Source organism: Lepidochelys kempii, chromosome 15 (assembly GCF_965140285.1).
Source record: "Lepidochelys kempii isolate rLepKem1 chromosome 15, rLepKem1.hap1, whole genome shotgun sequence".
NCBI lineage: Eukaryota > Metazoa > Chordata > Testudines > Cheloniidae > Lepidochelys > Lepidochelys kempii.
The window spans coordinates 21,340,713-21,358,874 of NC_136394.1; the positions used below are offsets into that span (position 1 = coordinate 21,340,713).

The window sequence follows — 18,162 nt, forward strand, 5'->3', positions numbered from 1 at the left end:
AAGGAAGACTTTTTTATTTATTTATTTTTGTCATCCTTCCTTTCCCTCGCCCCGGGGCCCTTCCAGTATCTCCCCTCCAGTTGCTAGGCTGCACAGTTGGCGGCTGAAGTTTTGCAGGGGGGTAGGCTGCCGCTTTCTTTAGAGGAAAAGGACGGAAAGGTTGGGGGTGGCCCAGGTAATCTGATTTAATACCCTTCTGCCTCGGAGTGCCGCAGGGCAGGGGGGAGGTTCCAAGCTCGCAGTGACCGTCCATTGGCTCGCCCCCGTAGGCCACACCGCTGAGCTAGGCAGGAGACCCTGGGAGTGATGTGATGGCATTACTTGGAGGTACAATAACCCCCGCGCCTGGTGATCGAGCCAGGCTGGGATCCGGCCCTCTCCATGCTCCCTCCGCCAGCGCCGGAGCTTAATCCGGTGCGAAGGGGAAAGGGGCAAACCGGGGGAAAGCCATCTTTGCGTGTGCGCGCAGCGCCCGGCCCTGCGGTTTCATAGGCTCCGGCAGCGGCTGCACGGCCCGTGATGCTGGCTGGCGCCCGCCCGCTGCCGCCCTGCAGACAGCGAGGGAACCATTGGTAGCTGGGAAGCCCGGCGGCACCGGCGTCGCCGCCTCTCCCGCACCCGGGGCCGGCACACGGCAGTTCTCTGCTGCGGGACGTCGGGGGCGCTTCATTCCGAGGTAGGCTCAGCTCGCCCCCGCTAAACACAGCTCGCCCTCTAGCTGCTTTATGGGCCAACCCCCCCCCCCCCCACACACACACACACAACAGGGGGTGGATGGATGGATGGATGGATGGGGGAATTCTCCCCCAAGGCTGCCAGGACTGCGGCGCGAACTCTGAGCACAGCCAGGCAAACTTTATGATTAGGCTGTAATGTGAGGGTGCCCTTCACTGGTTTTATTATCCCCACCCCTCCCCCGGTGCTGTTCGCAATGGTAAAAGGTGGTCTCATTTGGGCATGAGCCGGAGGTAGGGGATTAAGCCTTTGCGAGATGATTCCACCCTCCCTCCCGTTGATGTTTTATCTTGTGTCATTTTTACTAGTCAGTTTCCTATGAAAATAAGATACGGGTTTAATGGTGCCCTGTTTCTTCCCTGCGTAAGCTGCTGTGGGCAAAGTTAGTAACCGTACTGGCTAGCGGTTTTTATCCCCCCTTCCAGCGCCGTGTGCAGACGCACCGTGGCCCCGTGCTTCGCCGATGAACGCTAAAGTGTCATAGCAAAGTCGTCGGTGTGACTGCTCTTCCCTCGGAGAGATGGTTAATGAAATTATCTGCGGTATTTCCCAGGCTTCAGTGTGGGAATGACACCAATGGGTGGGAAAAGCTTCTTTATTTTAAATGTAATTTGCAAACCTTGTGTTCCAAATTGGACTAGCTGATTTGTGAAAAGGCCCCCGTTTCCAAAGGGAGGGAAGGAGAGATTTTGTGTGTATTGGTGTATAAGATGTATGTACTAGACATACATGTGTGTGTTACATATAATGTTAGTGTCTGTGTGGTAGGTACTGTGTATATGTATGCATAATACAAATGAAATTTTACTATATCTTGCATGTATAGATATTGGTAAATCAGCTAGCATGTAGCAGATATCCATTCATGAGTATTATTTGGGAATTATAATACACAAGGGATAATGCAGTTTTTCTATTATTGACCTCTATTTAAAGTTGTGGTTATTTACTATAATGTCTAGTGTAGGGCAAAAAGCATATTCCTTTCCAAAAGTGATTTGTTCATCAGTGTTACAACTGTGCATGGTCTTAATAGTATTTTAATTGTTGTAGATTTAAATGCACTCAAAGTTTTAAAGCAACTGCCTTTCATTGCCTATTGATGATAAGCACTGTCCAACCTCGGTCCAATGCAGAAGACCATGTAGAGAAATTTATATATAAATGGCTCCACAGAATAGTGTATCAGTGTGGATTGGTATTGCATCTGGCAAGAATAGGGACAGGTCCCTAAAGTACCCTACAATATTTTGAAGCACTGCATAAAAATGCAACCATTTATGTTAATGTTTTAATAACTGCACCAAGTGGATACAGAGAAGGAGGGAAAATGAAGGCTGCCACTGTCAAAATATAAATGAGTAATTCAGAGCAAGGTAAGAGTCACCTTAAGAAAACAGCATGAAATATTGAGGCATAGAGCCATAGAATGGAAATGAAAGGGAACTGCTTAAAATTAATGAGAAAAAATAAACGTGGAAGTGAACTGTATGCTGTGAGAGTCACTGTAGTCACTTTGTGGTTCAGTTTGTATGACTGGAAGGTGTTTCATTATAATTAGAGAGGGTCTTTCTGGTACGCACAGTTTGAGAGAGGAAAGCAATTTGAAATCACTCTTGCTGGTGTCCACTGGGGTTTATCTACTTAAAGACATATTATTCAAAAATTTTGCATTTTTCGAGTGTCTTGGGGTTTGTGTATAAATTATTGCTGTCTGCTCTTGTCAATGAAGAGATCCAGCTACACTGAACAATGCATTTGACGTGGCATGATAGTAAAACAAACAAAAAAACCCTACATCAGGTGGAACTAGTGAAGTGGCTATACTCTCTGCAGACTGAGGGCACCGTCACTTGCTGCTTGCTAGACAACTGAATTGGTGTTAGGTTGCTTTGCTTAGTACCTAGCGTGTTGTGTTGTGTTTACGCAGCGTGACTGTGGTAAAGGCTACATGCACAGAAGTGCAGGTTAACTTGGCATGCCACTGAATAGGATACAAGTATGTACATGGACCATCTGTTTATAAATTTGGTGCCTGTTTTTTAAAGACTAATATTGGCAAATTTTACCATTAGGATGTCACCTGGTCTTTTAAAAACCTGAGAAGATGAGCCGTAACAATGTGGGTCAGTAGAGGACTCAGAACTTTAACCCTAATGTGAAAAGAGGAGCTGATACTTGATACCTTGATTAATTAATAAGCAGAGAGAATTACAGCATAGGTGCACAAACCTTAAGTGTTGGTATATATGGTTGACCTCACTTGATAGGTGATAATACATAAACATATGTGCATGCATAGATGTTTGGGTATGTATGTAAGATGTATACTTCTCTGTGTTTGTGTATTACATGAATATGCACACAATATTTTAGATACTCAATATTTTATTGTATAATATATGCATGTGTGTAATGCACAAACACACAGATCTCTATATCTTATATGCATACCTACACAAATACATGCACTGATCTATGTACTCAGTACTTATTTACAAAAACATACACATTATTTTATGTTTATATTTATAGTACATCTTTGTAATAATTGACTTACATTCTCACAATTTCCCACAATGGGAGGTGACAGCACTTCTGGATTGGATTTGCCAAAGACAGGATCCCACTCTGGAATGAACATTGGTTTGATTTGGTATGGTAATTCTTTCTGTATTTTACAGAGCAGGAGTTATATTATATCACTACACAATTATGCTTCTATCACAAGGATTTAGTGAGTGCTTATCACCATATCACCTGGTTGCCATTAGGAAATTAAATAATTAAAAACACACACTTAACTTTACCCCAAAGCAAGTGGAGCCATCCTACCCATTCCATAATTAAATTAATGCAATGTACTTTGATAGCCAAGTCAGTTTTTCAGTACAGCACTATAATGGAAGTAGAGCTATGCAGTGAATTCATACTGGAGCCACCCAAGAGTTCTGAGATTGAGGACGCTATTGTCCGATTTATTGACATGGCTGCTGAATGAATTTTTTTTCCTGTCTCGTTTACATTTTAGTATTTAGAGGAAGCTTTAGCCCAGAGCCAAGTTTTGCACAAATGCTTCAGTATTTTATTTCCCCTTTGCCTTTTTATTAGCTGTAGCTTATTACATTCAATGAGCTGTCTGATAGGAATGGCATTTTGATGGCAAACTCCTCTAGCACTGTGTACAGCTTCCCTTGGGCTGTATTGCAGTGGCTAAAATGTGTTTGAGGTGGCTTTAAGAAACTGTGAAGAGAGCATAGCACAGCTGATGCTGCTATTTCTTAAGATGCTCGCTGTTTCTCTCTGACTGGTTATGCAAGTGTACCAAACGCCAGTATCACGGAGATCATCACTGGCATAAACAAAATTCCTTTGCTTATATTTCTATTATAAATACATATTTTTTAAAAATGAATATGCCCAGAGCACGAAGTAGAAAATTGAGATGCAGCCATAGTGCTGAAAAAATGGCGCCCCCTTGCAAGCACTACCCTATTTATTCACCAGTGAAAAGCTAGGGCTTGTGCTGTTGGGCTCATTCCCATAGAGGAAGACTCAGGAGATGCTGTAATTGCCCTGGCAGAACAGTTAAATATCCCATGGGGCAGCTGACAGTCACTGAAGTTTGAACATGGTCAGTGTTAATAACCCCCAGGTTCTACTTCTCTTTCCATAACTATAAAAAAAATCCTTTATTAAACACTGTGCTGAAGTTATCCGTTTGGGGTGCATTCTATGAAGTGGTCTCCAATAAGGTTGTCATTTTTTTAAGGAAAAGAGAATGAGCAATTTTTTTAATTCAGGACAGGCTAACTCCTGAAATGTGGTAAGCATCTGCAACTCTGACTCTAGGGGGAATGGTAGGTGACTGTTGAATTGGACTGGGACTCTGGAAATCTGGGTTCAATTCCCACCTCTCCACAGACAAACTGTGTGGCCCTGGGCAAATCATGTAATCTCTCGGTGACTAGTTCCCCATCTGTAAAATAAGGAAAATAATATGTCCATTCTCCTATGTCTTGTCTGTCTAAGTTCTTCAGAAAGGGACTCTCTTCTTATGTGTCTATGTAATATATCATGCCTTGTACAAGGAGCCCAATTTCTGATTGAGACTTCTAGGTGCTACTTATAAACTGAAGATTTTGCAATGCCCAGTACCATTTAGTATTTGGCTTCAGTTTATTAATTCTTAGACAAATATTTCTCTAAGTGCCAGAAACACTTGAATTCACATGAGCTTTTGGAATACCAGATGTGATTTGTTAAATGTCTTTTTTCTCCATTATGAACACAGGTGTATTCAATGTGTAATGAAGTATACGTTCCTCTGATTATTGTGGCAATGGGGATTTGGTAGAAAATATTCACATGACCAAACCCAGCATGTAGGGAGAAGGGAATAGGAAGCAGTTCTTTAACTTTCATAAAGTTTCACCTCATCTACATTATGTTGTAGAAGCAGTATAATAACACTGAGTGCTTTTTAAGATGATAAATGTGACATTACTATGGAAAATGGTTGATGCTTATTATTATTCAGCAGCCATGTACACCTGTCTCTGAACATACCAAAGGAAGGCACTTTGAGCATAATAGTAGGACGCAATCTCCTTTCCTCTATTTCATCTAATCAAAATTAGACACTATCTTCCTTTTGGCTTTTATAATCAAGAGCTGACTGCAGATTTTTTGTAATCTCCTCCCTAGTGTTCAAACGAGGGCCTGATTCACTAAGATGTTGAGCGCAATGGGATGATGGGCACAGAAATCCCTCCCAGAATCAGGCCCTGATTGATTTGCAGAACTGTCTACAAAAGCTCAACATACTATGTACCAGGTGCCTGGGATGGGCCACACGGCGAAGGCCACGCTCAGGGCAGACTGCAAGAAATAGGGCAGACAATCCCCAAAACTGGTGGTTTATTCTATAATTAGATTCACCAGGCCAGTAACAAAAGAGCTACTATAATACCATACCGGTTAACCAGAAGCCAGACACAAGCCTTTGGGCTTTCCAGACATTGGCTCCCATCCAGGCAACCCAATCTAATATAGTGAGAGGTTACTGAAAACCCGTTTTATCATATAAGAAGTTCTTTCTAATCCCAAAGGATCAGATACATATCCCCATGTCATTATTGAATCTCAGATCTTACCCAAATATCACGCTGTCCGCCCGTTCTTATTAAATCTTTAGTTAGTTACTAAAACAAAAGAGAGTTATACGTGGTTAATAGATCATACACACACAAATGATTGCAAAGTCCTTATATCAGGTTTGTAGCAGTCATGGAATAGACTGTTGGCTTGTAAAGTCTCTCTGGAAACTTCCAAAAGATTGGAAGGTCCTCAGTCCATAGTTCAAGATGCTACTTTTAGATGTAAATCCACAGTCCAGAAAATTAGAGCAGGCAAGGGGCAACATGGAGATGTCTCAGGTGTCTTTTTTATATCCTTTGCCATGTGCATGGAAACTTTACTGTCCCAGACAAAGCCCACAGCCCCTGTATGTGGAAAATTACTGGTCCAAGATGGAGTCCAGGATTGCATGAACATATCACATATCCCTGTACGTTTTGCTGACTCACAGTAGGTGGCTATTGGCTCCTTGCTGTGTGAGGCATCCTCAGGAAGGGCTATCTGGCAGGATGAGTTTCTTCAATTGCCAGTTGTGCGAGTGGAGTGTCCTTGATAGGCCATCAACACACAGCTGTCTAGCCCTAATGAAAATTCTATTGGGTGTGGGGGGTGAGGGGTTCTACCCATGAATACAATGTAACGCTGACAGACCCCAGTCTGCGGTGGGCAGGATCAAATCTGGGACCTCTGGTGCTTAGTGCATGAGCCTCTACCTCATGAGCTAAAAGCCAACTGCCTGTTAGCAGACTCATTTTTTCTCTCTCTGTAAGTGGTCTTGGTGCCACTAGATGGGACAGAACACCACACCAAGAAGGTGTGTGGGTTACATACTTCCCCTCGCTGAAGAAGTGCATCCTGAGCTTCAGAGACTTCTCAGTTGAAATCCCGGACAAGCCCCCACTTGTAACACCGACAGACCCTGGTTGTCGGCAGGCAGGATGGAACTGGGGACTTCTGGAGCTTAGTGCATGAGCTTCTACCGCATGAGCTAAAAGCCAACTGACTGTTAGGTAAGGCTGTAGAACAGGCTCATTTAACTCTCTCTAAGTGGTCTTGGTGCCACTAGATGGGACAGAACACCACACCCAGGAGGTGTGTGGGTTACAACAACACAAGATATTAAGTATGTTTAAGATACAAGTATATATCTAATATTCATAACTTCAGATACACAGATGATACATGCATATAAACAGAATAATCATACTTAGCAAATCATAACTTTTCCATTGACACCTTACGTGACATATTTTGTATGAGATTTGTTGCAATTGGTTAGCAATGGTAGCAATAATGATACTAATGGTCATATTTCTTATACACCGCGTCACAGGCAGCTTCAGGTATATTCTTAGAAATCTAGAATGTACCGGAGGCAGAAAGGGTCCCTTTGAGCCTGGGATAAAATTAATCCTGCTGAGGGATGGTTTAACAGAATCCAGAGAGGAGGAGGAAATTCCACCGGAGTGGAATATTTTGCCTCAGCCCCTCAATCCCCACTCATAGTTTGAATATGGCTTATCTCCATTCTGTGGGAACCTGTCTTGGCTATGCCCTCTTCGAAAATCATGGTGCTTTTTTTGTTGCCATGTTCCAGGAATAATTATTTCTCTTCTGGTTTGTTGTAATGCTCTTTAAAAAATAAATAAGGGACAGATCCTCAGCTGGTGTAAAGAAACAATAACTTCAGTAGAACTAGGCTGCTTTATACCAGCTGAGTCTGTGATCCATAAGACCTAATTCTGAGGGCCTCATTGGATGGGCAAGTGCCCTTGATCCCCATTGAAGGCAAATGGAGCTTAGGGCACTGGGCACCCAGCTGGATGAGGCCCATAGTTATCGCTGTAACAAGCAGTAGGTATTTAAGCCTATCCCTTGCTCACTGCATTTCTCTATTTCTGTGGCAGTCGTAGTTTTATCTAAATGTAAAAAAACAAAACAACCCCGCCATCCTTCCTCTTCCCATAAAAGGAATCATGTGTATTGTTCATAATGTTAAGAAGCATGTTCTCTCTTGAGTCTGAGTATTTTTCTCTTCCTGTCCCTTGTTTACTGTCTGCTAATTACGTTTTGTAGGTGGCAGTTTTAAATCTTAGTGGGCCATGTCATGTGACTGCTAATGCTCTGCAGATCTCTGTTACATAACCCATAAGTCGTCTGGAAAAATGTGCTTGTGTCATCCTGGGCATGACATAAGGCTCCATTTGAAGCTTAACAGTCTGATCAGTTTTTATGTAGAATGACTGTAGGAACCTTGTGCACAGTTTGTTGCGGCAAATGACTTGTGCCCTCAGTTGTCTGGCCAATTGTCTTATTTCCCTGAAATGCTTTACAGTCTGCAGCGTCTCTCTTTTCTGCAGGGTGTGTGCACGTTGTGTGTGTGTGTGGGGAGGGGGTTACGTCTACCTTAGTAACAGGTATCTGTGGTTAGATGCCCTGATATGCCAGGTAACAATCCAGATAAAGTAGCACATTGGAATACCCTCCTCCTGCTCCTCCTTCCCAGGTATTTGTTAAATTCCTAATAGCATGTTCACCATGGATTTAAATTAACCTCGTTGGTCTAAAATAACCCCTGAAAACACATCCTAATTGGGCTGTTTATGCATTATGCAAAATGAAACATGAATCAAAGGAGAAGTTTAAAAAATTGGTAGAGATTATAAAATGTTAATGCATGATAATTCATTAGGATGCTATTTCACAGAAGAAGAATTTTTATTTTAAATGACGTATGTTGTCAGACCCACGCAAATAATGGTTCCTCCTTCCTTCCCTAAATCAGCATTTTGTCCTTTGGCTTTATATGCATACAATAATTGTTTCTGGTACTATTAATGTTATTTACACACTACTCAAAAATGTACCAGGCATTTTATAGATACACAAGTCATGTCCATGCCCCAAATGATTTCCAAACTTGCACAGATGGGGCATTTGACTGGGACTAAGGAGACCTGGCTCCTAGTCTTGGCTCTGCTGCAGACTTGCTCTTTATGACCTTGGGCAAATCAGATCATACCTCTGTGTCAATCTCCTCATCTGCAAATGGGCTTAATGATACTTACTTTTCTTTATGAAGCACTTTGAAACCTCGGGACAAAAGCTTCAGTATAGGAATAATTGGAGGAAATTCTATGGTCTGTGTTGTAGAAGAGGCCAGACTAAATTATGTAAATGGTTCCTCTGTCCTTAAAATCTATGACTTTATTAATCCATATAAGAATTAATTATTGTGTGTATTAGACAACATACACACGATGGAAGCAGGGGAAAGAATTAAAATATGAGTGTTTGAAAAACAATTAGGATTTTTTGTTTTGTTACACTTTTTGGGGGGGGTCACTTCTTGCCTTTATGCCTTCAATATAATTTCCAAGCCCTGGACTACTAGTTTATTTTAAATTTATCATTACTACTATATATCACTCCAGTTATAAACCTTCTCTCTTTCTCTCTGTCCGTTTATACGGTGGGAAGGGGATAGTTGTCTGTGTTCTAATGGTAGGTGTCTGTTCTAGATAATCCAGATAATGTGTATAATTGTAGATATATTGGGCCAAATTTCCCTGTGATTTAATTTCATTGACTTCACTGAGGTTTGTCCAGGGATGAATCTGGCTTATTGTATGTGTGTACTGTAATGTAAATAATGCTTAGCTACCTATGTAAAGTTCTTTGAGATCTGTGGATGAAGAGTATCTCTTTGAGATACTTCAAGATCTGTGTTTGAATATTCTATATCCTTTTTAAGCACTAATTTTGGACTGCATTCTCGAGAATGTAAGTTCTCCAGGGTTAACTTAATCTCATTGAATAAATGAAAAATGGAAAAATTGTGGCATAAATTGTTATGTGAATGAGACATCTATACAGCTATTTGGGGGGGGTAATGATTTTGTGCATTAAAGAGATCCTGTCAATGAAGCTCTCACGCTAAATAATTGTTAATTTGTATTATGGTGGTGCTTAGAGGACCCCATCAGAGATCTAGGCTCCGCTGGGCTAAAATGATGATATGAACATAGTGTAAAAGTTGCCCTGGAGAACTTGCAGACTGGGTTTAGGTCAAGACACCACACAGGTGGCTGAAACAAACAGATTGGGTGTAGGGAGACAAAGTAATAGTAAGAGTAGCATGGTGGTTGTATAGCCCGCTGTAATTCAAGCTTGCTACCTGGCTAACCATTCACAATGGGCACAGTTCTGGAGGCAGGATGGCAAAGGTCAGTCTTTGGATAGGTCTCTCCTTAAGGATTCCATCAAGGGTTATTTAAGGGGGAAGAGCAAACATGGAAGATTAGAACTTCAGTGTAGGACCCCAGCCTATAGAATGCCTAATACAAAGTTGGCACTATACAAAGAAGTAAAGGGCAAATCCTCAGCCTATGCAAATTGTTATAGCTTTGTTGACAACAGTGGAGCTATGACACTTTACAACCCACTGAGGTTATGTACCTAAGAATGGTGGTAGGGCTATTTTTAAGGTTATCAGCCTTCCCCAGTGATCCTTTTTAAAAAGAGAGGTGTGTTTCTTAGGCCACGTCTACACTACCTGACGGATCGGCGGGTAGTGATCGATCTATCGCGTCTAGTGTAGACGAGATAAATCGATCCCCGATCGCTCTGCCTTCGACTCCGGAACTCCACCAGGGCGAGAGGTGGAAGCGGAGTTGACAGGGGAGCGATGGCTGTCAATCCCGCGCTACGAGGACGTGAAGTAAGTGTTTCTAAGTCTATCTAAGATACATCGACTTCAGCTACGCTATTCTCGTAGCTGAAGTTGCGTATCTTAGATCGATTCCCCCCTAGTGTAGACCAGGCCTAAGAGATTATACTGTCCTGTGGCAGGGTATGAGTTAGAGTAAAGCCACTCTACAGAAAAGCCTTATTGTATGGAAGGTTGTATGCGTGTGTCGACAGGCACTGGAAGAAAATGAGTGCTTTGCTAGCTTTACCTCTGATAGGTGATGTTGATAATTAGAAATCTACTTCATGTTGTGTAATTTTTAACCTTGATTTGATTTTTTGAGAAAGCATGCACTGAATTTCAGTAAATGCAGCCAAAGGTATGTGAAATCCAAAAGAGGGCCACGCTATCTATGTCATTTTTAAGCAACTATGACTGTTACTTATATAGCCCATTGATATAAGGTTTGTAAATAAATAATTTCTGCCTGACATGCTAGAATTGGAAATTTTCTTTAAAGAGTTTAATCAGAAAAGAGGCTGGGGGAGGGGGAAAGAGAAAAGCTGCATGTGGAGTTAAGGGCTAAAAGAACCAGTTAGGGAATGATCTTACTGCAAAACACAAACGGATCAAAATTATGCTTATTCTGAATTTGCAGGGCAAGTCTCTTTTGTGGGGGAAGACCACCCCCTAGAATGTCCTTTTGAATGATTTCTTGAAATGTTAAATAACATGAAGAAGAAAGGAATGGAATATGGACAGAGTGCCCAGCCCCTGTCTGTATGGGTCACATTCTGCCAGAGAACTTCAGGCAGGCATCTGGCAGACCAATAAACAGAGATGGACCAGAACTAATATCCCTAATTCAGACCCCCTGAGCTATGGCTGTTTCAAAACCTGGTTTCCAACTTTTTGGCTCCGATTTCTCTTTAGAGAAAACACTCATGGGAAATGAGGGGCAAAAGTTTTCAGCCCTGCCTCTGGCTTCCTTGGGAAACCCCAGAGAGGCCACTGTACAGGCTGTATGCGATAGGAGTTGAGTTGCTGATGGGAGTGATCTGGGTGTTGGGTGTTGACTCACATATTCCTGTGTGTATGTCCCTGACTTGGCAATGACCTGTATGTATATACCCACTGTCACCCTGCATATGTTCTATGCTCCTGGCACATAAATATTCACATCCCATTAAAATTCTAATTTCCTTAGGCTCCTTTGAAAATCCCAGCCTATCAAATATAATTTAAATTAGTGGGGATGTTCCCACATTCCTGAGCCAGTAACAAAAGCACATCTCACCATTTTGCAGGGTGCTAAAGACTGACTCTGAGGTCAGTGGGAAAGCTGTCTAACACTGGCTCTTTATGAGTAACTGAAGAAACAAAATTCAATTGAGGCATGCTTTGGCTAAAGACTGCCTTCAGTGATCAGTTTTGATGCCATTTGTGTGAAGGGTATTAAACTTTCGTTTCTACAGCGCATTTTAACAAGAGAGTAAAACCTCAGTTTGAAAGGAGTTATACATCAAATTGGTAAAATATATCTTAGTAAAATTTGTTTTTTAATCTGGTTTATATGAGTGGAAATTTTGATTGTTGGGCTAAGCTTTTATCTAACTTATGATAAAGCAGCCATATTTTAAAAAGTTTTTATTTCCCTTTAAAAACCAGGAATGAGCCTTTAAACGGGCTAATTTATTTTAGTCATTTGAGTGCCCGATTGAGTGCCACAGTATATGTCTGCATTGCAATTAGACGTCCTGGGCTGGCTGGTGTGGACTCAGGCTCGTCTGACTCAGGCAAAGGGGCTGTTTAATTGCAATGTAAACATTTGGGCTCAGGTTGGAGCCCGAGCTCTGGGACCCTGCAAGGAGGAAAGATCCCAGACCGTGAGCCCCAGTGTAAGTCTACACTGCGATTAAACAGCCCCTTTGCCTGAGTCCTGCCAGGCCAAGTCAGCAGACACAGGCCAGCTGTGGGTTTTTAATTTCAGTGTAAACATATCTATAAGTGCTAAGAAAGAACCACTTTGTGCTCTATAACGTAATGAGTGGTCAGTTATAGGAGCACATGCCATGTGTGTTTCTCATAGGCCGACTTGGTAAAAATACTTTGTTATACTAGAAACCATTCGTTGTACACGGATAGCATGAATCTTATATACATTAAAGCTATGTTTACACTGCAGATGGGAGGTCTAATTCCCAGTTTGGGTGGATGGACACAAGCTAGCTCTGTTTCAACTACCGTACTCAAAATAGCAGTGCGGCCCCAGCGGCATGGACTGCTAGCCTGAGCTGCCGACCAAGTACAACCCCGTCCAAGATCCTTGATACATACCTAGGTGTCTAGCCCAAGCTGCCGCCCATGCCAGCATGGCCACACCGGTATTTTTAGTGTGCTAATTGGAGCAGAGCTAGCACATGCTTGTCTGCCTGAGCTGGGAAGTACACTTCGCAGCTGCAGTGTAGATGTGCCCTACAATTTTAGACCCCATTTTGCAGCAATGGTGTGGCTGCACAGCGGCCACCAGTGGTGTACGCTACAAGGATACAGGGCTCAGGTGTGTTTACCCTGGAAACCTGCTCTGAGCAGTACACGTTGAAGAGCAAACATTGCATTTGTATATGGTAAATAAATCCCCATATGTGCCATAAACACAACTGCACACTTTGATGCAATAAGCAAGTATGTGCTTCTAAAAATAATGCCGCATTGAAACATTTACTTTTTTGATCTCTTTCCAAGCAAAGTTTCTAACTAGATATTGAATACAGCCAGGTGAGCTTACTCTGTTGTGCTTAAGAGCTCTGGAGGGCCCAACCCCATTGTAGGAGGGACTGTACAAATGTAAAAGAGACTGTTTGCCCTAGAACTCGTTACTCAATGTATGAGACAACAGGTGTATACAACAGATGGGGAAGCACAATATAACAATAAGTAAATATTGATAGGCAGTGGTCATATATATATCAGCTGGTCGTGTAGGGCTCTTTACTGTACCCCTCCAGATCACTGTCTTATGCTTATTTATGTTCCCTTGATGTCCTGCTTTCACTGTCACCTACTCCAGGTATTCAAAAATCACAAGCCAGGCCCCCGCAAATCCTGAGATTTAAAAAAAGTAATAAATATTTGGAATCTTATTTGCCTTCTGGTTTTTGATCCTTTAGAGTTCAGGGTTTCAAGCTTTTATCTGTCACTATTAGGGCTAGAAGTTTACCCCGCAAAAGTGACATTCTCAACTAATCACATGACTCAAGAAGTTGGGCTTTTAACAACAACACAATGTATTGTGAGACTTGTGATAAAATCGCAAGAGTTGGCAGCAATGCTTTTCTGCTGAACTTTCTCTCTGTAGACCACCAGACTATACTCAGTTTTGTTTGATGCCTTGGGTCAGTAGTTTTAAGGGTTATGGGATAGGGAAGAATTTCTCCTGAAAAATCCTTCTATGGAAAGAAAGAAAAACTGGTCTTGAGATGAAGAGACTGATCTAGGACTCAGGAAATCTTGGTTTACTTCCCAACTCTTCCACAGACTTTCTGTGAGAGCCTCTGCAAATCGCTGCACATCTGTGCACATCTGTAAAACAGGGATAATACTTCTCCATATAACAACTGGTACATTCATTAATTAAATACAAGCTTTTGACTCTCTGCTTTGAGTTGCCTCTTGTCCTTGTGGTTGGTAGAAGTTTCCATCAGTGTTTTCAGAATATTTTTTTGTCTTAACAAAATAAAAACAATCCACCCATAGACACAACCCAGTTTTCTCTTGAACCCCTATTCTCATTCTTTCCAGCTGTTTATAAATAACCTGAATCTTGAGCCATGGAAAGAAAACAAATTAGCAAACACTTGAGCCCTCTGATTCCCTTCCCACCCCCACATCCACCCTCCAAAGTCCAACTGTCTGACCTTCAAACCTTTAAAGGTAGAACATGTATGGGGTTTTTTTCTCCCCCCAAAAAACATATCACACAGGTTGAAAGTGTAGTACAGAAAATTTATCAGTGTGCTCTCTTTAATACCCCTCAATTAAACAGAGCTTGAGTCAGATTCACCACTGGCATAAAAAAGATGCTTTCAATGTGGGGGGCTCACATCAGCTTTAATTGATTTTACACTTGCAGTGAATTTGGCCCGAACATAACTGTGCCAGGTACTGTGATATGTCCACAGGAAATAAAACTGAAAGAACTGACTGATTTGGAAGGGGTAATAAACCTTGTATTTCAAGATGTAAGCTAGTCTTTAACTATTAGAGCTCATCCTTATCTCTATATGGGGTGCAGATTATTCCACATCTGCTTACTATGAGGTAATGGTAATGGCCATTGTCAGAGATCGGATACTGGACTAGCTGGACCTTGGGTTTGATCCAGTATGGCAATTCCTGTGACTCCTTTCATTATAACTCCAGTGTGCAGATGTTAGATGATAACAATATTTGGTCATTACTGAATGAGTTGGGCACGCTGCTTTTATTTTATTTTTTTAAGGCAGTAAGATTTTCAGTATCATCGAACCAAAACCAGACTAATTTTTCAAACTACTTACCTCCAAAGATAAGGACGGAGGTCAGTATTACAAGCTGCATTGGGGCAGGAGGCATTGGCAGTGGTTTCTTTAGAGGATTTAAGCGTCTGACAAATTTCACTTCCCCCACCCAGAGTAGCCATGGTTCCTGAGAGGTTAAGTGCCCCCACAGCATTTGGGTGGAAGCATATTCATATTACATACATTTCATTATGAAAAGGGGACAGATATTTGGTAAAAGGTCTCCTGGAGAAATAGACCAAGCCACGTCCTGCAGCTCTGTTCCTTTTGGCCATAGGCAAGCTTATTTTTGCCTAATTTTGAACCCTTTCATATGTTGGGCTAAAAAGCGTGATCTATATGTTGTTGGATTTGCTGTCTGCTTAGGGGAGATTGGAGGCAGTGGAGAAGCTGAGAGGGGTGCAGGAGAACAAAATATAATGGAAAAATGTATGTTTGAGAGAAAAGGCAGAATGAAAACCGAATACCCTTCAAAAGGGAGCAGGAAAGAAAGGGGAGTGAAAAATCCTAAAGATAAATATACAGTATAAAAGGCAGTACCTGTCTGAACCTATATATGAGGCAGTTTTTGTGCTGTTCATCTGGACTTTGGACTATCTTATTTATTTTAAACAAGTATAACACATCTATATTAAATCAGTCAGTTTAATACTGAATGTGAAAATACTGTCAGTCAAACAGCCAGCAAGTGATGGTATCATCCTGAATTCTTTGGCATTGGTCCTCCTTTCATGCTCTGCCACATGCTAGAATTTGATTTTATCTGTGCATTTGTTCCTTTCTGGACTATTTCCCTCTCCCCAAAAGAATAAAATTCAGAAGTAAGCATTTTTCTGCATTCTACAGGATTGTCACTGACTTCAAGGGAGTCCTTCTTGAAGACAAAGCAATCTGATGTTTGTGGAAAGGGTCTGGTGGGACAGTGTTTCTATATCCTTCATGACTTTAAGAAAAATATGGATGTTAGTGATATGAAATGCTATTTATTTTCATTATCTGCAATATTCATCAAAATTATAATTATTGGTATGGGTTAAATAAAAGGTATAATGTACTCCAAAGGCAGCAATGCCATAAAAAAAATCCTGGTTTTCATGTCACCAGAAACTCTTTGTAGGCTTAATTTATCATAATATCTTTTGGGCTAGAAAGGATCTCAAGAGGCTCATACAGTCCATTCTCCCGCATAATGGCTCAACTGAATGTCTCCTTTTCAATTAAATGATAGAGCTCTTCCAATACTTGCACCTGCAGTCTTCTGATTGGTTGACTAGCTGTCCTTATAAGGAGGACTTTAATACAAGTTAACAGGGGGAGGACGGGGAACAGCTTGGTATTCTCATGACCCCCCACAGATCTTATTCACGGAGGCCCCATCAAGTGTCTCAAAGGAATGCTTAACTATCCCCATCAATCATTATTGGAGTGATAAAAGGCTGCTATTATATAAATAATACAAGCATCTGATAAATAATTCAGAGGAATTATCACAGCATCCCATTGTGTATTACATATCATCTGAAAATTACTATGCTCATGCAACAGGGAAAAAAAGGGTGGGAGAAATGAGATCACAGCGTTGCCATCATTAATAATAATTGAAACAAAATCTATATGTACTTTTAAACATTTGAAAGACAAATGTTTTAAAGTGCTATGATTTTTGTGTGAATTTAATGCACAATCAAACGGAGTCCTGGAGACTGGAGTCCTGTGTTTACCAACAGAACAGGCACTGGGCAGGCTGCAGCAGTGTGAGCTTCCCTTCTATCCCACCTGACCAATGTATATTGACTGATATGAAGAGACCCCTTCTAGAGGTGAGTCCGTTATCCAGGCCAAACCAGACTTTGCCTCTTACTGAGGCTGCCCAAAAGGTCTCCAAACTGTGATGGTGGTTTTGTGATTTGGACACCTGTCTGCTCACCAGTCAGGTCACAGTTGTTAAATAACTTCTAGTCCCTTCAGGCCTGGCCTGGATTTAGGCTCCAATCCAGTAAAGCCGAATCTGACCCTAAACTACAAAAGATTATCAGACTGGGAATTGACTCTGAAGTCCTAGGTTAGCTCCCTGACAAGTAGAAAACCTTCCTCTCTTGTCCTCACAGCCCTGTCATAGAATCATAGAATATCAGGGTTGGAAGGGACCTCAGGAGGTAGGTCATCTAGTCCAACCCCCTGCTCAAAGCAGGATCCAATCCCCAATTTTTGCCCCAGATCCCTAAATGACCCCCCTCAAGGATTGAACTCACAACCCTGGGTTTAGCAGCCCAATGCTCAAACCACTGAGCTATCCCCTCCTCCTTTTCTGTTATTTATTCTGTGCAGCTCATTGACCAATTTAAAATGCAGACTAACTTGCCAGCTAAAAGTTAATTGATCTCCCTTTTTTGGAAACAGTGGGGTTCCCCTAATTGTCAACAGCATAAACTATACAGATCAGTAGGCAGTTCTGCTGATCCATTATTGTGTCAATTATTGTGGTTTCCCTGGAGGTATTCCTTAGAAAAACAAGTTCTTATTTCAAGCTGCTATTCTTAAGAGACCAAGTGTGATGGGGTTATTATTCATGTTGTCCCCAGAATACCTTATAAGCTGTTTAAACTCTATGCCAAATGAAAGTAAATCATGGAGATGGGGAAAGGAGTCCAGGGGAATGTACCGCCTTAATGCAAACCCAGAGGGGAACATCTATTATTGAAATGAGCAATAAGGCAAGCGAATGGAACAGCTCTATGAAGGAACGGTTAAATAGCGGACAATAGAACTTGCTAGCAGCACATGAGGACAATTTTAAGCAAGATGTCTGTTCCAGTGCGTCCAGAACACACCAGATCAGCAATCTCTGTACCAAAGGCAGTGAAAACTAACTAGTAAGACTCCCTGCAGCAAATGCACAAAAAGCAGTTTATGTAATCTTCGATACCTTCAGCTCACACAGCATGGGTTTCCTGCAGTCAAGCAAGGAAAGCAACAGAGTTCATGCCCCTAACAGAGGGTGACTTCACCTACCCTAGGTGATTTACATGCAAGCAACTT

At 41.7% G+C, this 18,162-nt stretch overlaps 1 protein-coding gene across 5 annotated transcripts in view; it reads left to right on the forward strand.

The window, feature by feature from the left end:
• The first annotated feature begins 332 nt into the window (after window positions 1-332).
• RIMBP2 (RIMS binding protein 2) overlaps window positions 333-18,162 on the forward strand; it is a 280,445-nt gene continuing 262,615 nt past the window's right edge. For all 5 annotated transcript variants that reach the window (XM_073312919.1, XM_078848948.1, XM_078848949.1 and 2 more), the window contains exon 1: window positions 333-676. The gene's annotated coding sequence lies outside the window, so the exon portion shown is untranslated. The remainder of the gene's footprint in view (window positions 677-18,162) is intronic.